This window comes from Pongo abelii, chromosome 4 (assembly GCF_028885655.2).
Source record: "Pongo abelii isolate AG06213 chromosome 4, NHGRI_mPonAbe1-v2.0_pri, whole genome shotgun sequence".
NCBI classification, from domain to species: domain Eukaryota; kingdom Metazoa; phylum Chordata; class Mammalia; order Primates; family Hominidae; genus Pongo; species Pongo abelii.
The window spans coordinates 16,549,038-16,575,687 of NC_071989.2; the positions used below are offsets into that span (position 1 = coordinate 16,549,038).

Sequence of the window (26,650 nt, forward strand, 5' to 3'; positions counted from 1 at the left end):
GAACTAAATAGATCTGTGAAGCTCTAATTACAAAAGTTATCTAATCTAAAAGAGTTACAACATTACATGACCTTTCTAAATAACAATAAAAAATATAAAATCAAATCTAGACCATGTGATAAAAATTAAGTAATAAAACAAATAACATAAAATATGGTTACAGTATTAAAACTAACACATCTATTATGTAACTAAGCCTCCATTATGTTCAAAACTCAGAAGAAAAAGGCCCATAGATTGGCTCCCCAAGGGCGAAAAATCGGTATACTGATATGGTTTGGCTGTGTCCCCAACCAAATTTCATCTTGAATTGTAGCTCCCATCATCCCCATGTGTCATGGCAGGGACCCAGTGGGAGGTAATTGAATCATAATGGCAGGCTTTTCCCATGCTGTTCCCATGGTAGTGAATAAGTCTCATGACATCTGATGGTTTTATAAAGGGCAGTTCACCTGCACATGCTCTCTTGCCTGCTGCCAAGTATGATATGCCTTTGCTCCTGCTGTGCCTTCTGCCATGATTATGCAGCCTCCCCTGCCATGTGGAACTGTGAGTCCATTAAACCTCTTTTTCTTTGTAAATTACTCAGGCAAGTTTTCTTCATAGCAGTATTAAAATTGACTAATACAGATATTGGTACCGGTAAAGTGGGATATTGCTATTAAGATACCCAAAAATGTGGAAGTGACTTTGGAACTGGGTAACAGGCAGAGGTTGTAATGGTTTGGAGGGCTCAGAAGAAGACAGGATGATGTGAGAAAGTTTGGCACTTTCTAGAGACTTATTGAATTGTTTTGATCAAAAAGTCCAGTCTGAGGTGGTCTCAGAAGGAGATGAGGAACTTATTGGAAACTGGAGCAACGGTGATTCTTGCTATGCTTTAGCAAAGAGACTGGTGGCATTTTGCCCCTGCCCTAGAGATCTGTGGAACTTTGAACTTGAGAGAGATGATTTAGGGTATCTGGCAGAAGAGATTTCTAAGCAGCAAAGCATTCATGATCTGACTTGGGTGCTCTTAAAAGCATTCAGTTTTCTTCTTTCACGAAGATATGTTTGGAATTGGAACTTATGTTTAAGAGGGAAGCAGAGCATAAAAGTTCAGGAAATTTGCAGCCTGATGATGCAATAGAAAAGAAAACCCCATTTCTGAGGAGCAATTCAAGCCAGCTGCAGAAATTTGCATGAGTAACAAAGAGCCAAATGTTAATCGCCAAGACAATGGGGAAAATGTCTCCAGGGCATGTCAAAGGTCTCCATGGCAGCCCCTCCCATCACAAGCCAGGAGGCCTAGGATGGAAAAATGGTTACATCAGCGGAGGAGCTCAGGGCCCCCTATTGTGTGCAGTTTTGAGACTTGGTGCCCTGCATCCCAGCCGTGGCTAAAAGGGGCCAACAAACAGCTCAGTCCATTGCTTCAAATGGTGCAAGCCCCAAGCCTTGGCAGCTTACATGTGGTGTTGGGCCCGCAAGTGCACAGAAGTAAAGAATAGAGATTTGCAAACTTCTCCCTAGATTTCAGAGTATGTATGGAAATGCCTGGATGTCCAAGCAAAAGTTTGTTGCAGGGGTAGAGCCCTCATGGAGAACCTCTGCTAGGGCAATGTAGAAGGGAAATATGGGGTCAGAGCCCCCACACAGACTTCCCACTGTGGCACCACCTGGTGGAGCCATGAGAAGAGGGTCACCATCCTCCAGAACCCTGGATGGTAGATCCATTGACAATTTGCATCACATGCCTAGAAAAGCTGCAGACAATGCCAACTCATGAAAACAGCCAGGATAGGGGCTGTACCCTGCAAAGCCACAGGGGTAGAGCTGCCCAAGGCCATGGGAGCCAACCTCTTGCATCAGCATAACCTGGAAACGAGACATGAAGTCAAATGAGATCATTTTGGAGCTTTAAGATTTGACTGCCCTACTGGATTTTGGGCTTCCATGGGGCCTGCAACCTCTTTGTTTTGGCCAGTTTCTCCCAATTGGAACAGGTGTATTTGCCCAATGCCTGTACCCCCATTGTATCTAGGAAGTAACTAACTTGCTTTTGATTTTACAGGCTCATAGGCAGAATGGACTTGCCTTGTCACAGATGAGACTTTGAACTGTAGACTTTTGAGTTAATGCTGAAATGAGTTAAGACTTTGGGGGGGCTGTTGGGAAGGAATGAATGGTTTTGAAATATGAGGACATGAGATTTGGGAAGGGCCAGAGGCAGAATGATATGGCTTGGCTATGTCCCCACCCAAATATTTTCTTGAATTGTAGCTTCCATAATGTCCCCATGTTGTGGGAGGGACCTGGTGGAAGGTAATTGAATCATGGGGGTGGGTTTTTCCCATGCTGTTCTCATGATAGTGAATAAGTCTCATGAGATCTGATGGTTTTATAAATGGGAGTTCCCCTGCTGAAGCTCTTTCTTGCTGGCCACCATGTAAGATGTGACTTTGCTCCTCATTTGCCTTCAGCCATGATTGTGAGGCCTCCTCAGTCATGTGAAACTGTAAGTCCATTAAACCTCTTTTTCTTTATAAATTACCCAGTCTCAGGTATGTCTTTGTAGCACTATTAAAATGGACTAATACATATGCTATATGTAAGGAACATCTAAAATAATGTGACTCAGAAAAGTTGAAAATAAGAGCTTGGGCAAAAGCATACCAGACCAGTACCAACAAAAAAATCAAGAATCTTAATCTTATTATCAGACACATTAAATTCAAAGCAAATACCATCCAATAAAAAAAGCTACTTTAAAACTGTAGAGAGTATAATTCACAATGAACATCTAACAACTATAAATATGGTATCGATATTTACATAGCAAAACCTATCCAAACTACAAAAATATAAAAAATATAGTAATGTTGAAATTAATCTCTTTCCTGACAAAGAATGATCAAGTGAGTAAGAAATAAGAATAAAATTACCAAGCCATTCTAATTGATATATAAATGGAATTACATGTCTTAAAATAGAGCACGCAACTTCTCTACAAATTTTTATGGAATGTTTTCACTATCAATAGAAAAACAAAGCCTCAATAAATTACAAAAGTAGAAATTAAATAGACAATACTTTCTATTGACAATGTAACAAAAATCTATAACAAATCAAAAAACCAAAACACCCTGCCATCTATAAAATTTTAGTTCCCCAAAATAAACTTTGTGTCAAAAACGAAATCAAAACCAAGAATATAGTATTTGCAGAAAATAGTGAAAATAGAATGTGCTCTACTGGAATCTCTGTATACAGCCATAATGGGCTGAGAGGAAAATTCACAGCCTAAACTATCTATGCTAGTAAATAAGAAAAAAATGCATAATTTTTTTAGAAAATAAACATTCAATTCAAGAAATGTAAGGCCAATAAATGAGATAAACCCTTAAATAACCAAAATAAAGAAAAAATATAAAAGTCAGAATATAGAAATAACCACAGATTATTCACAGACTATATAAATGATAAAAGCTCCTGGGCTTAAAAATATTATAATAAATGCAAAAACCTGAAAGATGGGTAATTGTATATATAGCTAATTGCCACAAATGAAACTGCAATAAATTGTCAAAGAATACCCCTCCGGAAATGCACCAGACAAAATCAACTTCACACAAGTGAATTCTATGAATTCTTAAAGAAACAGCTCATTCCAATGCTATTTACAATACATATGGAAAAGGAAGGAATGGTTTTGAACCTTTCTATGAAATCGACATAACCACTACACCAACCCCCTACAAAGACAGCACGTGCACACAAGGAAACCACAAACTTCCCTTACGTTCTCAACATAAAAAATCTTAAACTAAATCTATGTGAACAAAATTGTGCAACACTGTTCAACATTTTAAAATATGTCCATATAATTATTCATATTAGTAAGTACAAGGAGAGAAATATTTTCTCCATTAATGTTGGGAAGGAATTTGACAAAATTTATTAAAACGTAAAGTTTATACATTCTTGATTTTTCAGAATTCTTAATAAAATAGAAAAACTTGGAGACATCACTAATATCATAATACTAACATTTATATAGTGCTTATTATGTTCCTGGCATCCTAAGCAAATGTGTGCCTATTCAAAAATTGTTCTTTCTTTTTTCCTAAAGTAATGCTGAGGTCAAGCAATAGCAGTGGAACTGTAGAGGATGTGGGGGCTGGGCCAAAGCTGTGGGACTCCGGATTTATTTTGTGAGTTGGAGAATTGTCTAGTTATCAGATCAACAGAGGAGCAAACCTCTAACAGCATCTCCGTGCTTCCTCCCACCCTCTCAACAGGAGGCATTGGAGAAGGTTTATCTAATGACTGACATCTGACGCATAAGGTGCAGGCACACTTACTCAGGGTGCGAATATTTACTGAGTGTCTCCGTGGGGCCATACACTATTCTAGGCGCTGTACATACACCAGTAAAGAGAAGCTGTCCTCATCTGTCTTACTTTCTGGTCTTAAATATAAAGCCAAGAGGCATTTAGCAGCACAAATCCTCTTCAGCAGTCAACACTCCCAAAGTTTCAGGCACTGAGGAAAATAAAAACAAAACTGTGGCCCTTTCCCAAGAAGCGCACAGTGTCCACAAGGATGTGAAAGCCATCTGGAAACTGATAAACTGCAAAAAGCTCAGCCATCTTCTGTTGGCAAAATAAAAGAATGATGTCCTTGGAAGAATGATGTCCTTGGAAAGTCATCAAATAAAAATGTGAGAGAAACACAGCCATTAGAAGCTAAACAGCTTGGGACACCCTTGTCTACACAGCACGATCACTGTAATATTTTGAAGTAAATTGATGTTTTTAAAATCCAATAAAATCTACTTTCCATTCACCTTGAAAATGTGAATTGAAACTCAAGAGCCAGAAACAAAAACAAACAAACAAACAAAAAAAAAACACATGAGAACACTACATGCTGACTCTGAGTCTCCAAAACATCTATTTTGTGCAAAGCACTTTCCAGTATCCAAGTACCTCACATTCATTGCCTCACAGCATGAGGACCCCCTCAAGGCCTTTAACCATCAAGACATTGCTGGATTCGTGGGGGATCTCCTTCCCATTTTTCTGGAAAATCACTTTTCAAACAAATATTTTAAAGGGCAGAACAGAGCCAACCCATGGTTTCCACGTGAGTCATTGCCAAAAATTCAGAAGACAGACTTGTGATCATTTTTAAGAGGAAAACTAGCAGATTCTATCTTAGTCACACAGAGTTATCAACTCAGGCCAAAATGACAAAACACTTGAAGGGTTGGCTTCACTATTTCCAAAACCAAAATAGTTATCAACAAGTGGTTAAAATCGGGGGAAGATTGCATTGTATCATGTTTTAGAGGCAAGCCATTTCCAAGTTAAGATTTTAAGAGGCACAAGCATCCAAGAACTCATAATCATGATACGGTTTTCTCTTCCACCTAGGACCTATGTCCTCACCTCCTCCACTCATGTTCACTTTTAGTGTAAAAATAGTCACGCTGGAAGTAATGGCATTCTAGGAGCATTGGGGAGGATTTGAAAAAATCCTTCTTCTGAGCCCAATAGTGTCTTAAGCCAAGTAGACAGCTCATAGGGTAAATACATAGCAAAATATATTCTAGGGCACTACCATGCAGGCTGGTTTTGCCGTAAGGAATCAAACTACCTGCAAGTTTTGGATGCAGGTTTCGAGGGAGTATGGTGAGCTGTGCAGTCTGGTGAACTAGGGGACGCCCACATTTCTGGCTTCCACTACCCCAGCCTCCCTGTTTTTTGTTAGCTCCACTTAAAGGGAAAGCCCTGTGTACACTTTTTCTATTTTAGCTTTTTTTTTTTTTTTTTTTTTTTTGAGATGGAGTTTCGCTCTTGTTGCCCAGGCTGGAGTACAATGGCGTGATCTTGGCTCACTGCAACCTCTGCCTCCCAGGTTCAAACAATTCTCCTGCTTCAGCCTCCCGAGTAGCTGAGATTACAGACATCACCCAAGTAGCTGAGATTACAGGCATGCGCACCACCACGTCTGGCTAATTTTTTTTTTTTTTTTTTTTTGTATTTTTAGTAGAGATGGGGTTTCTCCATGTTGGTCAGGCTGGTCTCAAACTCCCGACCTCAGGTGATCCACCCGCTTCAGCCTCCCGAAGTGTTGGGATTACAGGCGTGAGCCACCATGCCTAGCCATATTTTACTTTTTAATGGATAAAAGCAAATAGTATCAGACTTTAAACGGGGCAGAATACCCTAGGTCCATTTCTCCTCCCCTCTCCTTTCTCTGTTCCTTCGTTTCCTTACTGGCCCTTGGCTCTTCATTCTGTTTGAAGCCCTTGTACGTGACCCCTTTGCTCTGTCTCTAGTTCTGACTCCTAAAATAGCCTCGTATAGAGTCAGAGACCCCCACGGATATGCTGGAGTCAGGGAGGCAGAGTCATGTGGGAAAGGACAGTTGACAGGGAGACAAGTCTTGACCTGGCCTCATTTCCTATTTGCCAGTCATTCTTGCTCCCTCTAACAATGCTAGGTCTGGCCCATTGGGCCAAGGCAATTCAGCTGCCCTGGCCCACTCTGACTAGCCTGTTCCTCCTCACTGTTTCCCAGGAACTGGTTCACCAGGCCACTGGATGTCGATATTCTCCCCATCCAACAGGAACTCCTTTCGACCTATTTCTTTCGAGTTCCATTAGTGTAACAGCTAAGCTGATACACTGTTCATCTGGAATGTGCCCTTGGAGGAGACCTGTCCTAAGCAAGGGCTAGGCCCTGGCCTGCATTCCAACGAACAAAGGCATTTTTTCCTCAGCTCTGATTCTGTCTTTCTGCCTAAACCAGAGAGACTAATTGAAAAATTTTGCAAGGTCAAAGAGCAAAAGGCAGGTATTTGAGAAATTTTTGTCTGGGTCCTGGGGAGTGTGGCATGGAGCAGAGGTACAGCCAGAATCCTGGCCTGGGTTGGGTGACACCCCCAGCGAGAGACTCTGCTTGGACAGCCCTGTAGCAAAACCTTTTCCAAATACTGGCAGGACTTCAGAAGTAGTTTGATTTAAGTGGATTATGCTTAAGAGTCTAAGGCCTGTAGTCAGTAGATCCCACAGGTCCAGCAGTCCCTAGCAGTGACGATGCTCACTCCATCTGTGTTAAAATTAACTGAATTTCATTGAAGCCAGCTGAATTTCTTAGTTGTTTATCTCTGACCAAGTAATCCAGAATAAACTGCTTACCCTCCCTAAGCCTTAATGGACCCATCTTTCAAATAGGACTAATAATACAACTAACAGCACAGATTTTTGAAATAAGGAGTTATTGAGCTAACACATATGAAAGCACTTTATACACAGAAACACAGTAAGCAAATCTTTATGATTATTTCTCAGAGAAACTCAGAATGAATGCTGTGAAGCATGAGAAAACATAAAAGTCAAGAATATGTCCTTGAATAGCCTCTAAATATTAATTAAGATAACTGTTAGTACCCTTGAAAATGGATTTTAACAAATTGCTCCTTGATACCCAGACCATGCACACTCTCCTGTGGTGTTAGTCATCGCAATGTTCAGCCATCAGCAGGTCCTCCCTGCCCTCCTCTCTTTCTAACAGCATCACTCTGCAGAACTTCTATTCTCCCTTTTTTTTAATCTCCAGGACTAACCATTCAACATGTGCTCACTTATGCTGTCTCCTATCCCACAATCCTCCCTCTTCATCAGCTAGTTTGATGGATTTGGGGGTTTTAACTTTTCGTTAAGGCGTACATTCTGATTCTTAATCAAGGAATGAAATCTGTGTATAAAACACACAGAGAAATGCACAGATATGAGTCACATGGCTCCGCACCCAGTGAAATTATACCAAAATGTATTAGCCGAGTGAGGAAGTCATAGTGCCAAAGTAAGTATATCACTTCACAGTGCAAACACTGTGATTAAAAAATAATTTTCAGTTCATTATCTGAATTTTTAGGCTGTTAAGCAAACATTTAAATTAAGTGGGAACATGGGGATAGCTAACTCGATTTTTCAGTCTTAATCTGAGTTTTAAATGCCATGTGCATGCCACAGAACACCAGCAAAATGAAAAGTGACAGATGATAGAAATGAGAAAAAGAGGTTGTAGGTGGAGTTTGTGGGAAAATCATTAGACAAAATCTTCTCATTAGGATTAGGATAATGGATAGAATTGGGATTCACTTAGACATTACAGGTTAGTAGAACAGAGCTGAATACATTCATTTTTAAAGTCACAGATCCTCCACCCTTTGGGTGTGGGCTGCACTTACTGTGTAATTTCAAAAAGCAGATTATGGAAAGAGGTGGGAGGGAAGGAATAATTTTACAGTGGAGAAATCTGCCAAACACTACCTTGGCCAAGATGCTATGGTTTGAACGTGTCCCCCAAAATTCATGTGTTAGAAACTGAATTCCCAACACAGTAGGGTTGGTAGGTGGGGCCGGGTGAAAGGCAGAGTGCTCATGAACTGGTTAATACTGCTACAGAATGGGCATTCAGGAGGGGAGTTGCTCTCTCATTTGCTCTTCCACCATGTGGGGACCTTTCTTCCCTCTGGAGGACCCAGCAACCAAGTCACCATTTTAGAATCAGAGAAACTGGGCTCTAACCTGATGGTGCCTTGATCTTGGACTTCCCAGCCTCTAGAACTGTGAGAAATACATTTCTGTTGTTGAAGCCTCCAGTTTATGGTATTTTATTATAGCAATCCAAGCAGACTAATAACAGTTCTTTATGGGAAAAAAGTCCTTTTAGAATTAGGGACAAAATATATGTATGCTATATAATAGGACACATGTGTTGAAAAGACCAGTCTCAATAATGATAGAAGCGGATTCTGGAAAAATATAAACAATGTCCCTTTTTTCTCATTCCAGTACAAGATTTTATGAAAAAAAATACAAAAAGATGTGCTACTTTTCACAGAATCACCATCTCCATATTTCAACATAGATATGACACACGGCCCTCAAATGGGTGTCCTGGTAGTAAACTTTCTTATGTTTCTAGGTAAGATTTATCTACTTTTGTCCAAAGTAAAGAATTACATACAATGTCACCTTTTTTATGAACTGAACCTCTGAGAGGGTTTTATGTGAAAGCATTTCAAATCCCTTATGGTCAATGTAAACACTACCCCCAACACTCACAAATTCCATAAATGGAGTGTACCATTCAGTGTCATTGATTTAGGGAACACCTTAAACCAAAGCTCATAATAATTTTCAAGAACAGAAGAAAATTTCTTGATTTTGTAAATAATCTAAATAATTGAGACATAATGTCAATCTCTTCAATCACGAGTGGATGATAATCTTGTGAATCTCCCTGTCCAAATGTCAGGAACCTTTTTGTTTCTATTCTATTAAAATAAAGGAGCAGGCAGTGTCCCTGTGACCTCTCACAGTGGCCTTCTTTATATTACACCAAATCATTCAAACACATGGAAGTCGACACCTGTTACTCATCAGTTAGCTCCCACTAAAACCAAAAATTAGCAAAACAAGGTGCAGTTAAGCAAAGCCTTTCTCCTTTGCTGAAAGCATTTTATTTCTTCTCTTTCCACGGATGGTTTTGAAAAGAGTATTCACGTTGAGGATGATTTCAACTCAAAAGTGTAGAGTTCTCTCTGATTCATCACCACTTGGAGAACAGTAGAAAGACCCTGGGACTCAAGGACCAGGACTCTACGGCTCATTTTCTCCTCCAATTCTACGACCTTGGGAGTTTGGAGTATATGCTCTCTAAGGCACTTGCAGCTCCAAGGACTGAAGACCTGAAAATGATTCAAAGTTTTGATTTGAAAGGCTGTGAGAAGCCAGATAATCTGTTTGGAGTAGGTTGTTTCCAAATTTTTAAGTCTGTGGCACAGTAGTTAAACTGGGAGGACAATCAACAATCTCAATTTAGCTTTCAACAATAACACACTTTGAAGGCAGGCCAGCTAGTGCAGAAGCAGACATACAGGATGTAGCAGCCACATGTCTTAAGAAAGAACAACTCTTTTCTTCTATTGTGGTACTTTGTGGGAGATGAAATAGCAAAAGGCATAACCAGAGGTCTTAGATTAGCTATCCTATGCTAAAAATCTTAAAGAGACTGAGATAGAGACTCAGAGAGAGATAGACAAACATGCTCAACTAACTGCATTTCAGTTTACCAGGATGAAAATTCGGGAAGTGTTTTCTCAGATAAATTTATCAAAACAAAGGAATATTTCAAAAGACTATCTTTTATTTGATATTATAGTAGATGCCATCTTTGAGGTGACTGCATTTAGAGGCAGGCACAGCCACAATAGAACAGGTTTTGACTAGTGCATCTGTAGAGAGTTCCAAGAACATCTTGAGAATCCGTGCTTAGTCTCTATGCTCAAACTATACAGCCCTTTATTTAAAAATCACTGCTAAAGCCAGCTGACATTTACTCAGTGCTTTTTCCATGTGTCACTCTGCTAAATGCATTATGTGCATCATTTCATTTACTCTCCCCAAAACCCTGTGACGTAGTTACTACTACTATTATCTCCATTTAATAGCTGAAAAAAACTGGGACACTGAGAGGTTAAAATACTGGCCCAAGGTTACCAAGCAAGTAAATGCAAAGAGACTTGAAACCTGATCTGTGGGCTTACTAAATGATGCCCTCAACTATGAAATCACTTGTAAGATATAGTAGGTCCTAGTTCTAGACACGGCCTGGGCACTATCTCTGGGAGCTTGGCTACCTCATCTCCTCTTTGAGTAAAGAGGCTTGGTCTAGATGATCTTGAATGTGCGATAGAAATATCAAATTGGGATTTCTCAGATATGTTGAATGACCATGACTCTGTCCTCAGTTATTCCACACGAGTCATTCCTGGACAGTGGGATCTACCGGACCTGTTTATGCAACTAAATGCTGTATAGCATACATAGCAATCCTAATACACTGCACACTGGTTTGCAGTTATTTGGGTCCATTGCCTAAGTACTACTAGAAATTCTTCAAGACAGAAAACATAATTCATCATTGTATTCCTCCATACTGGCTAGCCACTGCCTTACCTGTTCTATGCATTCAACGAGTGTACTTCCAATGAGATGAATGAAGGGGAGACTGCTGGCTCATGGTTCATACAATTGTATATTCCAGAGAATATCTATGTCACCAAGTAGGCTACATGACACCAACACATCATGGGGGAATTTCCATAATGCACGTTTTTCTTCATCTTCTGCCTCATTTTTATATTATGCACTTCGGAAAATTAAAGAAAAATTTAAGGAGAGTGCAATCTATAACTTTCAACAGCATATCCATTTAATAAATGATCAGAGGAGGAATTAAGTATACAAACTGCTAGGAAACAGACGGCATGAATTTACTTTATGTTAAAAGAAAACTAGCTGGTAGGATTAAATTTATGAAAAAAAGTACCTATAATGGGTAAAACCATATAGACATCATAAATGGAACATATTTCATAATCCTACTTTTAGAGACCCCTTAGAAATTAACCAAATTCAGTGGCTACATGGGATTTTCCTCATCTCTTTCCTTCTTTCCTCACTGGCCTACAGAGACCCACTAACATATGGCAATCTTTCCCTGGTACCAACTTCCGAACCTAATCAGTATTGATCCTTGTCCAAAAGCAAGTGCAGAATGGCAGGTTTGGTGATGAAGACAGAGGAAGAGGGAATAAGCATCTGACCCTTTCATTGCCTGTCCCCACCTGACCTATGGATCTTTCTCCAGCCAACTGTTAGCCACCTGTTAGCAGTTTTCAGGCATGCCAGCTAGTGCAAAAGCAGACATACAGGCTGTAGCAGCCACACTTCTTAAGCAAGAACAACTCTTGTCCTCCATTATAATGCTTTGTAGGAGACTAGCTAGCAAGAGGCATAACCAGAAACCCTAGCTTAGCTATTTTGTGCTAAAAATCTTAAAGAGACTGAGATAGAGAGTAACAGAAAGAGAAAGAGAGAGAGGGACAGACAGGCATGCTCAGCTAACTGCATTTAAGTTTCTCAGGATGGAAATACTGAAAGTATCTCAATAGTTCTCAGATAAATTTTCTCAAAAGAAAGGAACATTTTGAAAAACTATCTTTCATTTGATATTACACTAGATGGCTTCTTTGAGGTGACTGGATTTAGAGGTGGACACAGCCACAAGAAAACAGGTTTGGGCTGGTCAATCTGTAGAGAGTTCTAAGAACACTTTGAGAATCAGTACTTAGTCTCTCTTTATGCTCAAACTATACAGCCCTTTATTTAAAAATCACTGCTAAATCCCTTCTCATTTCCTTGCCCAGTGTCCTCCTTACCCAGAGCAGCACTACTCCCCACGGAAGCCCTAACTTCAACTTCCAAGGCCTTCCTTTGAAATGTGAGGTCTTCTCAGAAAATCACCACTGCATCTTGTTTTAAAGACCTACGGCCTGAATTAAACGAAGAGGAAGGGTAATAGAAAGTTGAGATGAGAAGGGAATCCTTTTACATTATGGATGTTTCCTGGCTGGTATGGTTAGAATGAAAAATCATAAAAATTCAATACCTAGTGTTGGCAAGAATGCAGAGCTACTAAACTCACTTACATTGCTGGTGGGAATATGAACTGGTAGAAGCATTTGGGAAACTCTTTGGTAATATCTACTAAAGCCATACATACATATACCCTAAGACCCATTGTCATTGACTGCTTGATGGCCCAAATTCTTCACTTCACCCTGTGTTCATGCCTTTGGCCATGAAATCCTGCAGTTTCTCCCACCTCCATTGAAGAAATGCATTTCCCTGCCCCTTGACTTTGGACCGAGCCATGGAATTTGCTTTGACCAGTGAAATGTTAGCAGATGTGTACTTGCTTGCTTTGTTATGTTCTCTTGTGCTTCAACCATCTCCTTATGAACAACATGCCCTGAGAAGTCCACTGGTCCCAGGAGAAAGACAGCTGCATAGCTGACCAGTGGACCTGCACCTGTGGTACATCCATACAATGGACTACTACAGAGCAATAAAAAAGAGCAAACTACTGCTGCACTCGACCACGCAGATGAATCTCCCAAACGTAATGTTAAGCCAAGGAAGCCCAAGACAAGACAATAAACACCATGAGATTCCATTTATACAAAGTCCATGAACAGATAAAACTAATCCATTTTGATAGGAGTTACCTTTGTGGGGCTGTCTACTCGGAGGGAATACAAGGAAGCCTGCTGGGAACTGTAACTTCCTCTATCTTGATCTGGGTGGTGGTGACACAGGTGTACACATGTAAAAGATTTACCAAGTTATACACTTTAGATTTATGTACTTTATCCTCTGTGGGTCATTCCTTAATGAAAAAGTACCTCACTACAAATAGATTATATAATTCTTAGAATTTAGAAGGGACAGCAGGGAGTTATGAGAGCCAATTCCTGCTGCAGTCTGTGCTGCTCAAAACTAGTATGTAGTGTGAGAGTCTTGCCCTTCCAGGCCCTGGAAGCCAGTCACAAAGCTGGAAAGAGCGGAGTTGAGGATAAATGTGCTCCTGCCTGCCTAAATCCAAAAATCAATCCACCTTAGAAACATAGTATGTGGTTCTACAGAACAGGCAGGCTAAATGGCTTCCATGGGCAAGCCTGAGAACCCTGCATTGTCTCTGTAAATGGCATAAGTATTGGGATCTACAAGCAGGTTTAACTCATTACCTGTTACTGAGTTGGAGGTGGCCTTTTGTATCAGTGTAATGGTCAGGTCTGCAGTACATTCATGGTTTTTTTCTGGTATTATTTACTCTCCTATAGCTAGCTCATCCTCTGAATTTCCTCTCATGCTCACCTCTGTCCATACAGCCCCATGCCCTCCACCTCTAATCCCTATACCCAAGGCTTAAGTAAGTTCCTATTTTCAGGACTCCCACAGTACCCTGGGCACATCTTTCATGGTGCATTTTCCACACTGGATTATAATTTATGAGCTTGTATTCTATAAGCTTCTTGAGTCCATAACATATTAACTCTGAGGACCAGCTTCAAGAGAACATTGTGGGAAAAAATGCTGTTCCCCATACCTAAAATGCTGTTCCTGCCTCTACACCCATTCAGATCCTAACTGTGATAAATGAATCAACTCAAGTGCTTTCCACTGCATGAGACCCTCGTTTGATCTTCCCAGTTAAATTTTAATTGCAAATGTCAATATTCTAGTAAATGTCTTTTTCTAGCTATTGCTCTATATTCACAGAAATGCTTAGACATATAGAGATAAACAGCTATCTATCTATCCAACTACTAAGAGAGGTTAGAGCATATATGTGTTCCGTAACCTGATTTTTGTCCCTGAACAATAGGATGTGAAAAATCTTTCCAAGTCAATAAGTTTGATTGGCCTCATAGTAACCCATTGTATTCGGCTGCCATAATTTACATAGTTATTCACCAGCCTTTGTGGATGAGCATTTAGGTCTTTTCCAATATTTCTCTATCAAAAACAAGACTAAAATCAATATCCTCATGCATACATTATTTCAAACTTGCATAATTACATCCTTAGCATAAGCCCCCTGAGGTGTCATTGTGAAGTCAAAAAGTTGCACATTTTATACTCACACAAACATTCCTAGACTATCTCCAAAAACACAGTATCAGCTCATAGGCCCCAAATCCTTTTCCCAAAAACCATTCCCTTGCCACATCCCATGCTTTCAGGCTGATCCTTTTTTTTTTTTTTTTTTTTTGTCTCCTAGCAGGACAAAAACCTGACAGCTTATGGTTGTGTATCTTGGCATCAGGAGCATGTCTGTGTGTGTGTGTGCATGCGTGAGTACATGTGTGTGCGTGTGGGCATGGGTGTGTGTCTGGAACTATTGAAAGCTGATGTCAATCAGAATTCTTCCTTCCCTATTTCCAGTTATTGCTGCAAGTAAACATTTCATATCTCACTCTTAACATTGTCAAAAAATCTTTGAAAAGAAATCCAAGCTCCCATTAAGCAAAGGAATGCAAATAAAATAATGAGTTTTTTAGTTTAGTTTTGTTGTTGTTGTTGTTGTTGTTGTTGTTATCATTTGGGGATGAAGACAAAAGGTAATATTCTTTGTCAATGCAAGTGTGTGGAAAAAGAACTTATACCCATTTTTTTTGGTCTCTTTCCTAATATGGTTAGCTAGCACTTTCAGAACAATTTCAAATCACAGTGAGGATAGTAGAAACTCATGTTTTGATCCTAATATTAATAGCTATATTTCCAGTATCTCACTCATTAAGAATGAAAAGGTTTTTCAGTTGAGCTTTATATTTTATTTCTATTTTACTCTCAGTTATGAACAAATGACTTCTCCCAAATGCATTTTTTTGTATCTCTCAAGACGAATACATAACTGGTATACTCCTGATGGATATGATATAAACCAGACAGTTTCTACCTGCTCATCCATCTGTCTATTAAAGAACTGTTCCCATTTCTAAAGCTGAGATTTGTTCCAAGTTTCTGGGACAAGCAAGTCTCAAAAATATAGTTACAACACATGTTCTAAGTATATCCATAATACAAAAGTAATAACTGTTATCAATATCCATGTTACAAACCATATCAAACCCTGTTAATTAATTCATCTTAAAGAAACTAAGCCAAATTTTGTCAGGATCCAGTCTGATGCAAAGAAAGCCTGACTAAGACAAGAAGGATAGGTGTTAAGAGCACAGGATAAGATTATCTACAAATGGTTTTCACAGCAAAATCAGACATCCATTTCTTACCCTGATTTAGAGACGCAAATGGAGCCCAAGACATTTCATCACTCCCTCCCCAAAGTTTATGAAATAAAGTGCCCTCTGATGAATCCAACTGCAGGAATTGGCATTGTTCCTAAATTCTGCTTCCTCTATTTGGCTAAGAATAAATCTATTAAAATATTAAGATACGCCAGTAAGTGGCATCATGTGTTCTCTCACCACCTGCAGCTAGTTATGCTGTCTTTGAACTAAATGTATCTCTCTACTTATTACTATGATTAAGCACCAATAATGTCATCTGGACCACATAGAGTATAAATTATGTTAATGTAATATGATAACTTAAATGGTATAAAGTAAATATTATGGCACCAAAGACACACATTTTAAGAGCAATAAATCATTCACTTCAACTTCCCTTATTGATGCATTGTCCAATGTTCCACGTATAGCAAGGCACCACAGAGGATGGAAACAGATGTCAGGCACTGATCCTGCCCTCTGCTTCACAATGTGGCAGAGAGATAAAAAGTTGTCCATAATGGCAGAAGCACAGAAAAGATAAGGGCCATGGACGTTCCAAGAGGGAGAAGATTACAGACAGGTAATGTGACGTGATCAGAAATGTCTTGGAGGACAAGTGGCTTGGATTAGACATGAAAAGCAAGAGGAGATTTATCCATGTAGAAAATAGAGAAAAGGCTTTCCTAGATGAGAAAAAAGTGCTTCTAGAACAGGAATTAAACTGGGAGTCCGGTTTGTGCTGTGAAAACAAGGACAACTGGTTTGGTAGGATCACAGGTTTACAGGAAGCACAGGAAGTGGGCTTATATCTAGTAACTTCAGATGTGTCTAACCCAATGAAGACCCTGACTACCACACTAGGAAGCATGACTGTCACTGCAGGCAACTGGGAGCTGCCAAAGAAGCTCTTAAGAAAGCAACAGCATACTCAGTGTTGTGTTTTAGAATGCAGAAAGGGTGGAATTCTAATTGTTTTAACAAAGATCACATGCAGTTAAGCACAGTATTCTTTACACGGCAAGACATTTGTATTCAATAAACTATTTATTGATGGATGTACATATTGATAGAATTGGTTACAGCAGAGAATGCTAATTGTGGCTTAACATCTATTTATCATTTTCTTAGTAAAAACAAACAAAATCCTAAAAGTAAACAGTTCACAGGCTAACTAGAATAAATATGACATTTTCTAGCTTGCCTTACAGTTTGATGTGATCATATGACTAGGTTGTGGTCCATGCTATGTAATCTAAAGTGCTGTGTGCAACTTCTGAGAAATAACCTGTAGACTTTTCTAGACATCTCTAAAGAGATGTGCCTTCCCCTCTTTTTCCTCACTCCATGGGGAATGTGGATGTGATGTCTGGAGCTAAAGCAGCCATCTTGGGCAGACAGATAAACTTAGGAATGGAGGCCACATGTATCACGACAATGAGATAGGAGAGCCTGGACTTGATAACACAGAGCACTTCACAGCCGTGGTGCACCTTACATGATACTGTTATGAAAGAAAGAAATTTTGACCTTTTCTGAGCTTCAGATATTTTGGATTTCCATCACTAGCATCTAAACCAAATCCCATCTGGTATTTTTGGGAAAGTGATGCCAGGGATTTTCTGTAGCTACATGTCTAGCAAATCTGTTAGGTTCACCTTGGGAACTCACAGAATTCTGTAAGGAATAATGTGAGCCATACTGGACAATCCAATTAAACTCAAAAAACTGCACCCAACCACTGAAGAGAACACATTCTTTCCAAGCACACAGGCCACATTTACATAAATTATCCAGTTATTTGGCCAATATTCAAGCCTCAGTAATACTGAAAGACTGAATTCATGCCAAGTATATTTTCTGTTTTCTAATCACAAGGCAATTAAGCTAGAAATTAGTAATACAAAGGTAATCCTCAGATGTTCAAAAAGTAACTGTGTGATGATCTGTTCATGTCTATCTCCCAATTACATTGTAAGTTACGTAACAGCAACTGACAGACCAAGCTGCCACCTCCCAAAAAGTGGGGAGGGGGGAGGAAACTTTGTAATGATGTGAATATACATTTAAAAATTAATGTCTGATTTCAATCAAAACCAGGCAAATAATATAAACATATAATTCACACATACACAGATCTGCAAATGGTCAGCAAAGAGAAAACAATGCTCAACCTCACTAGTAATCAGGGAAATGCAAGTTTAAAATAACAACATATCATTTTTATACCACATTCATAATTTATTAATAACAATTCATAATGTCTGTGTTCCTGAGGATGCGGAATGGGCACTATCCTGCAATGCTGATGGAGGCTCATACCAGCGCACTGTTGATGGTGGACAATTTGGAAGTATCTATCAAAAGTTTAATGGCTCATATTCAAAACCCAACATTCCCACCACATCTGACCCAACCCTACAGTGATACACCTGATGTGTGTTTAGGGTTTGGCACATCATTTTTATTACAGAGGAAAATGAGAAACTAATGTTCCTAACTGGGAAAACTGTTAGATAAACTGTTAAATTCATTCTAAAGAATATAATGCATTGGTTAAAAAAAGTAGAAAGCCATACGTACTTACTACTAGACTATTAAGTGAAAGACACTATAGAACAATGCAGGTAGAAGTTTCTCATTTGGTGGAAAAGAAATACTATAAACACAGAAACATATGTATATACATGTAAATGTATTTTTCAAACCTCTTAGAAGACCATAGACTGTTTTGTTTTTCATGGCGATTACCACCAGGAGGCAAAATGGATTAGGGTGGGGACTGAGAGGTAAGTAAAAGAAGGGATTTTCCATTTTTACCCTATTGGTATCTGTATTACCTGAATTATTTAAAATTTAAAATACATATTAACAATATTGTTTTTTCCTAAGTATTTATGTAGTTAAAACAGTTGAGTAAATTATTATATTTACCCCCAACTCCCACAGTGTTACACAGTGGTGCATGAAAAAGGATTCAGGCTCCCTAACTGATTGGACAGAATTCTTTCCATTTTCCTAAACTGATTTAAACTTTTCTGAATTTCAGAGGTCTGACTGCTCTTGTAAATCTTGGTACAACCGAAGCACTGAAAAGTAAAATACTATCTTCCTAAACTGATTGTTCTTGCCTGATTTTTGAGAATTAAGTCAGGCATTCCTACTAAGCACTTTGCAAGGAGCCTGATGTGTAAGAGCTCAATAAATGGCAGCTATTATTGTCAGCAAGTATTTCTAGAAGTAGTCATTGCATTGTAACACAAACGATAATAAATGTGCTTCTTTTCTGAGCTCACCAAAAGTTCAGCCGTAGTCAGCCTGTGAAACTGCACTTTGAGGGAGAAACGCCCAAGAATACTCGTAACTTCCTACTCCAGATGGCTCTCAAACATACCTAATAAATGTTTCAGTCCTGGAAATAACATGTTGAGATTATCGTAAAGTAAATGGTTGTCTAATCTACATCATTTTCCACTGCATTTTCCACTGCTATGCTATCAAGTCAGTTTTAATCCATGAATATCTATAAGTCTGTAAAGAAATAAATTCTTTGTACTGAGTTCTGAATGTATTTACTGTAAACTTAATAACTGTATAATTTAATCACTGTGATATCTCTTCGTTGACACTGTTTGGTTTTGATCAGACATCTGAGAGAAATTTCACTATTAGACTCTGATGTGATATGAGAAATGAGTTCTCTTATTCTAAAGTACTGGCCAAATTCTGACTCACAACTGATAAGAAATTCTGTGCTACTTTTCATATCATAGAACTGTCACCCATACATAGTTAGCACGATTCAAGTTAGGACTTTGTCTTCAAAATATAAACTAAAACTGCCTTTAATAGTGCCAATATTCATGTAGTTCTTTATAACTATCCTAATCTTTTGTCAGTGAGGAACTACTAGGAAATGATTCAATGAATATATTTTAATACAAGCATGCAATTCAGATATGTTAATGTGAGCATGTCTTTCCTCACTCTTAATGGCACTTTATGCTGTTTCATTGGATATTGTCCCAGTTTTGTACCAATACTTTGCTGCAATATTTAATAATAATATGGTCATTAATTGCTTAATGATGAGGATATCTCCTGAAAAATGTGTCATTAAGTGATTTCATCCTTGTATGAACATCAGACTGTACTTACACAAACTTAAATGGTATAGCCTACTACACACCTAGGTTATATGGTATAGCCTATTGTTCCTAAACTACAAGCCTATACAATATATTACTGTACTGAATACTGTAGGCAATGGAAACAAAATGGTATGTGTGTATCTAAAATAGAAAAGCTACAGTAAAAATACAGTATTATGATCTTATGGAACCATAATAATCTATGTGGTCCATCACTGATGGAAACCTTGCTAGGTAGTGCCTACTGTAATTATTTTATTGTCATAAAAATTAATATGCTCTACATTTTGCTAAATGTTTAACTGCTACAAACATGTTATTGACCATGCAAAATGCAGTGAACTATTTGAAAAGAAATCAATAAAACAATCCTATTTACAATAGCCACAAAAAACTTAGAAATAAATTTGACCAGGGAGGTAATGTGCACTGAAAACTACAAAACATTGATAAAAGACATTGAAGAAGGCACAAGTAAATGAAAAGATATCCTGTGTTTGTGGATTGGAAAAATTAATATTGTTAAAATGTCCATACTGGACAAAGTAATCTACAAATTCAATACAAACCCTATCAAAAGTCCAACGTCATTCTTCACTTAAATAGAAAAAAAAATCCTAAAATTTGTATGGAGCCATGAAAAACCCTGAATAGCTAAAGCAATCCTGAGAAAAAAGAACAAAGCTAGAGGCATCACACTACCTTATGTCAAAATATAATACAAAGCTACAGTAATCAAAACAGCACGGTGCTAGCATAAAAACAGACATATAGATCAATGGGACACAACAGAGAGCCCAGAAATAATACGTTCATGATCAATTGGTTTTTGACAAAGATGCAAGAACACACAATGGGGAAAGGATGGTCTCTTCAATAAATGGTTTTGGGGAAAGTGAATATCTGCATGCAAAAAATGATGTCAGACTCTTAGCTCACACTGCATACAAAAATCAACTCAAAATGGTTTACAAATTAAACATAAGAACTCAATCTGTAAACCTGCTAGAAGAAAACACAGAGGAAAAGCTCCATGAGATTGATTTGGGCAATGATTTTTTTGGAGATGATACCAAAACACAAGCAACAAAGTAAAAATAGACAGGAATTATATCAAACTAAAAAGCCTCTGCACAGCAAAGTAAACAATCAACAGAGTGAAGAGACAACCTATGGAATGAGAGAAAATATTTCCAAACCATCTATCTGATAAGGAGTTAATAGCCAAAACATATAAGGCATTCAAACAACTGAATACTAAGAAAACAAATCATCCAATTAAAAAGTGGGCACAGGGCTTAAAAAGACATTTCTCAAAGGAAGACATGAAACAGGCATACAAAAAATGCCCAGCATTACTAATCATTATGAAAATGCAAATTAAAACCAGAATGACATATCACCTCACACCTGTTAGAATGGCTATTATCAAAGAGACGAAAGATAAGTGTTGGCAAGGATATGGAAAAAAGGGAGTGCTCACACACTGTTAGTGGGAGTGTAAATTAGTACAGACATTATGGGAAACAGTATGATGGTTACCCCAAAAATTAAAAATAGGACTACTATATGATCCATAGATATCTGCACTCCCATAGTCATTGCAGCATTATTCACAACAGCCAAATATAGAATCAACCTATGTTCATCAATAGATGAATGAATAAAGAAAATGTGGCATCTATACATAATGGAATACTTTCATTTGCAACAACATGTATGAACCTGAGGGACACTATGTTACATGAAATAAGCCAGGCACAAAAAAGACAAATACCACATGATCTCACCTGTATATGGAATCTATAAGTCAAACACATGAAGCAGAGGGTAGAATGCTGGTTACCAAGCGCCGAAGGTAACAAGATGTTTGTCACAGAATATAATATAAAGATTAGATAGAAAAAATAAGCTCAGGAGATCTATTGCACAACATGTTGACTATAGTTAATAACAATGTATTGCATTCTTTTTTTAAATTATATTTTAAGTTTCGGGGTACATGTGCAGGATGTGCAGGTTTGTTACATAGATAAAAGTGTGCCATGGTGGTTTGCTGCACTTATCAACCCATCACCTAGGTATCTAAGCCCAGCATGCATTCGTTATTTTTCCTGATGCTCTTCCTCCCCGCACCCCTCGACAGGCCCCAGTGTGTGTTGTCCCCTCCCTGTGTCCAGGTGTTCTCAACAATGTATTGCATTCTTGAAAATTGCTGAGAGTAGATTTTAAGTGTTCTCACCCCCAACAAATGATAAGTATGCAAGATAATGGATATGCCAACTAGCTCAATTTAGCCGCTCCACAACGTATGCATATTCCAAAATATCATGTTGTACATAACAAATAAATACAACTTCTATTCATCAATTTAAAGTACCTATTAAAAAAAACCATATTGACAAACTTCTCATACTCAGTAACATAAAAATTTGATGATCTATCTTGAAAAATTATATAAATGAATAAAATAAGTTTAATAAGTTTTATGGACACACCATCATACAACGGAAGCTTCCTGCTCCTAAAGTCAGTTCCAGAAGCCCCATCTCCACCTGAAAGACCCTTGAAACCTACAGTTAAATTGATTTTCCCTGATAGAGTATAGCATTCCTTCTACCTTTTGCCACATTTTCAAATAGTTCTTGGTATAGGAGTTAGATAATAAGGCAGAGACAGTACAACAAACCAAGTTCTTTAGAGCTACTTGCACACCATTCATTTTCAGTAACTAATAGGTCATATTCTCTGTGCATCAAACCAAGAGCAATTTTGGCCTCATTGATCTGAAAGGATATGCATGTGCTTCCAGACAAATGTTTGTCTAATACCCATTATTAATGTTCTTGAATTGCTTTATACTCTGAAATAAAATTATATTTCCCATTTAGAAAAAGAAAATTATTTCTATCTCTTCCTTTTTCTTCTTTTATTTCTTTTTTATTTTCAGTTATTTCCAGGGCACAGAGCCATTTTCAGGGATTCACAACCTGCCAGAGAGGCTCATTCTCCATACATCCTCCCATCAATGACTGATCCTCAGGAGATGGTTGGTGCCTCAATAGTTACTGCTTAATTAATGTTCCTCTGGTTGTTAACTAAGAACTTAAGCTGCCTGGAAAAAAATTTCTCCCTCCAGCAAGATGGCTTGTCATTACTAAAATAATCCTTAGTAATTAAAAATCTCATTTTCAAATATAGTTCATAAGTTTTACATCATAAAAATGGTTTCTCATCTAATTCTCTTTAAAAATGTTGCCCTAAGCAAAATAAAATGCCATATTTGAAAATCTAAAGCCAAACAAAAGAAGCCAAAATACAACCACTGTTTCTCTTTCAAACAACAAAACTTCCCCTATAACTGGTCAGTGGTTGCTTTTAGATACATTAATCCAAATAAGTGATATTCTCTAAAGAATTTTTTCTTAGTTGAGAAAAATATCTAAAATATTTGATCATCAATATATTACAAATATTTTTCCAGAGACCACTAGATGTTATAATTATCTTTTACTTAAACTTGTTGCACCCAGCTATACAATGGACAATCAACATTTGAATGTACTCACTATGATAACTTTAAATGGATTTAATATTATGCCTGAGGTCACATGCTTTATATTCTTAAGATAGTTAAGAAGTAGTTGTTCCAAAGTATCTGAACAGAGTAAAGATTTAAATGCCCAGATTACAAAGTGGAATAAAGAAAATGGAAAATGATTGATTAAATCAAAATCTCATCAAATAGAGAAATAGACACCTCGGTTTTAAACAAACTAGGTGAGCAATAACAAATGGCAAAGCTTTTTAAGTAAATGGAAACTGGGCCAAATTTATTTTCCAAAAAGGTGAAAAACAAAGCATAGAAATGTCTAACCTAACGGAGCTCTGTGCACTCTGGGTCAAATTCCAAGAACACAACTGTAGTTCATGTGAAACACTAGAGGGCAGAGTTTCACAGTGAAGCTCTTCTGACACCTAACTGAGGAAATGGATACCAACACTTAGGATACTTGCTCCTGTAAACCCTCAGAACACGCTGGCTTATTTTGAAAGGTTTTAAACTTTTAATCTAAACTAGTCCACTATGAAAGCAATCAGCCAAATTCACGAAACCCAGACAAGGGCTCCATTGAGAGTACTTATCCTAAAAATGATCCGTCTTCCTTCCTGCATGTGTTCATAAATAGCACATCTTATTCCTCATGAAATGACCATTGCTTTTCTCCTGAATAAAAGATTTTTAATAACCCACTTATGCTTATGGACTCTGAGAGCTAAAGGTTTTAAGTTATGGATGACATTTCCCATCTTATTTGGGAAATGGATTATTCCATTTTGGTTGACTAAGTACCATAAACTCAAACAAAATGTCTCCATATTGTTAAGAGTTTTGCAGAGGAAGGAATCTTCACCCTTCAAAACTCCTTTATATTCATATCCACTGTCAATGGCAAAGATTCAAAAGATATGAGCTTCCCAGCATCTTACCACACTGATAAATGGAAGCCATTTATTTCAAATGGAGTCTGGAAGCCCAAATATCAATTTGTGTAGCTCCAGGAGCAACATAAAAAGTTATTTCCCCTCTTTAAGCCATTGTGTGTCTTTTCCAGTGGCCAAGTCATGTACAAGCTACTTCAATATCTCCCAATTATATTATCTTGAAAATTACAGCCTCAAATATTCATTCTCCAAATAGCCAGGTTCCTAGACGGCATTCAATGAGATGATGAAGCTTCTCTTCAAAATAATCCATCTCAGAAACTGTGGGCTTTTAATAGAAAAACTGTACTTGTCCCAGGAGAACACAGGTCTAAAATTATTTTTCACTTGTTGTATTATCACTGTATTTATAAAAATCGATATTAAAAATAATTATAGTCCCAGGTAGACCCAATTTATCATACACAGAGGTTTTTGAGATCCTAACGCTTTGATAATTCTATAAGTTAAATGCTTAAAATGGCAACGTAAATAAATATTTTAAATAACTCAGGAGGAGCAAATTGACCACCTGTTTCTCAGAATCCAGAATCCACTTTCACTATTCTTTTTCTCTTAATGTCTATCTGATTGTACTCATTTTTTCCATGCCCCTAAAACCAACGTCTCACTAGAACATGCTAGATATAAAATAGATTGAGAAAACTGAGCCTTTATCAAGGCTTTTCACATATTGATATAAGCTATCAAACTATAAGCTGTAAATATTGACCTCTCCAGGTAACTCATGGAAAACTAAAACCCAGAGTGAAATATACTTCAGTAGGAAAACAAACCATGGTAAATATTCACTGGCACATCCTATTTCTAGAAGGCAACATATTTTTTAAAATCTGTCAATCAATTCAAAGATCATGGATTGGTAGCCTTCACTGACCATTCTATCTAAAATTTTAACAATATCTCTCAACAATTCATATCCCTCTTCATTGCCCAATGTTTTTTTCTTATGATTAGTTCTTTTACTTGGAATTTCTACTTATATATCATCAGTCTGTTTGCAAGGTATCAGCCTAATGGCTGAGATTTTGTCTTTTTTGTTTATTTTATTCATCCCCAGTGCCTAGAATACTGGTATCTAGTAGGTAATTAATAAGTATTTGTTGAAATATTAAATGGATGAATAAATAAATGAATACATAGCAAATCCAAAATATAACACAATTTTATGTATTGCAAGTCTTGTTCTAATAAGACTAGGAGTCAAGAATCAATAAGAGACCATCAAATGCCAAGCGTTTTGAAAATGTTACTTGATATCATCCTTCCAATAACATTAAGAAATTAAACATAGAGTAGTGTTGTTGCTTATACAGCTGAGTAAGTGGCTGAGCTCAAATCTGGATTTGGTCTGCATATTGCCAAAGTCCATGCTTTTTTTATTATATTACACTGATCCTCATACTATCTCAACTCTTCTAAAAGATGTGTAACAAATGTTTAACATTAGGGCGCTTAAGTTACAAAAGCTAATTGTGTCAACGTAACTTCATAATCAAGACACTCTGGAGGTGCAGAAGAAGCAACTGACTATGAATGGCAATAAGAATCTCCTGTTTACTAGAAAAGAACAGGTTTCCACAACTCCTCCATTGCTCATAACAGGTCTCAGGTGGTGGCAGGAGAAAATAGGGAAAAACAAAATAGTTCCCTCAAAGTTATGGAAGAGGACAATTGCATAAATTCATAGGTTAACAGAATATTCACAGCAATTACATCTAGGGATTAAAAAAACACAATCTCAGACAGCACCTATTCACCATGATTAGGGAATCTTAGACTGTGCTAAATTGATAACATCACAATCAGAAAGCAATTCCTACAATATTTGCTGATTTTCATAAGGCTGTATTCCAGGAATAACGTCATACAGGTCCAAAATCCATTACCCTATAATCCAACTATATGCTTTTTGTAAGAGGCACACTTTATATGCAAAAACCAAATAGGTTGAAAGTAAAAGGATGAAAAGATAAATCATGCAAATAGTAAATAAAAGATAACTTGAGTAGCTATATTAACATCAGAAAGAATAGACACGAAGACAAAGCTTGTTATTGGAGTGCTATGATTTGAATGATGATGTCCCCTCTAAAATTTGTAGGTTAAAACTTAATCATCAATGTGATAATATTAAGAAGTGGAGCTTTAAGAGGTAATTAAGTGATGAGGGCAAAGCTCTCACAGATGGGATTAGGGCCTTTATAAAAGGGCTAGAGGGAGTACGTTTGCTTTCTTCTGCCCTTTGCCATGTGATAACATGGCATTTATCCCCCTTTTGACTTTGGGTCCCTTCC

The 26,650-nt window shown here is 37.7% G+C and overlaps 1 protein-coding gene and 1 long non-coding RNA gene across 3 annotated transcripts in view; one reads left to right on the plus strand and one right to left on the minus strand.

The window, feature by feature from the left end:
- Positions 1 to 26,650, minus strand: part of MARCHF11 (membrane associated ring-CH-type finger 11) — a 116,407-nt gene that overhangs the window by 74,307 nt on the left and 15,450 nt on the right. The gene's annotated exons all lie outside the window — the stretch shown is intronic.
- LOC129059338 (uncharacterized) lies at positions 421 to 26,252 on the plus strand. Of its 2 annotated transcripts, XR_008525150.2 has the most exons (5): positions 452 to 549; positions 8,849 to 8,981; positions 12,271 to 12,418; positions 16,128 to 16,279; positions 22,798 to 26,252. It is a non-coding gene; the product is annotated as an uncharacterized LOC129059338 (long non-coding RNA). The 2 variants fall into 2 exon arrangements; XR_008525151.1 differs by lacking the exon at positions 12,271 to 12,418 and having other exon boundaries at positions 421 to 549.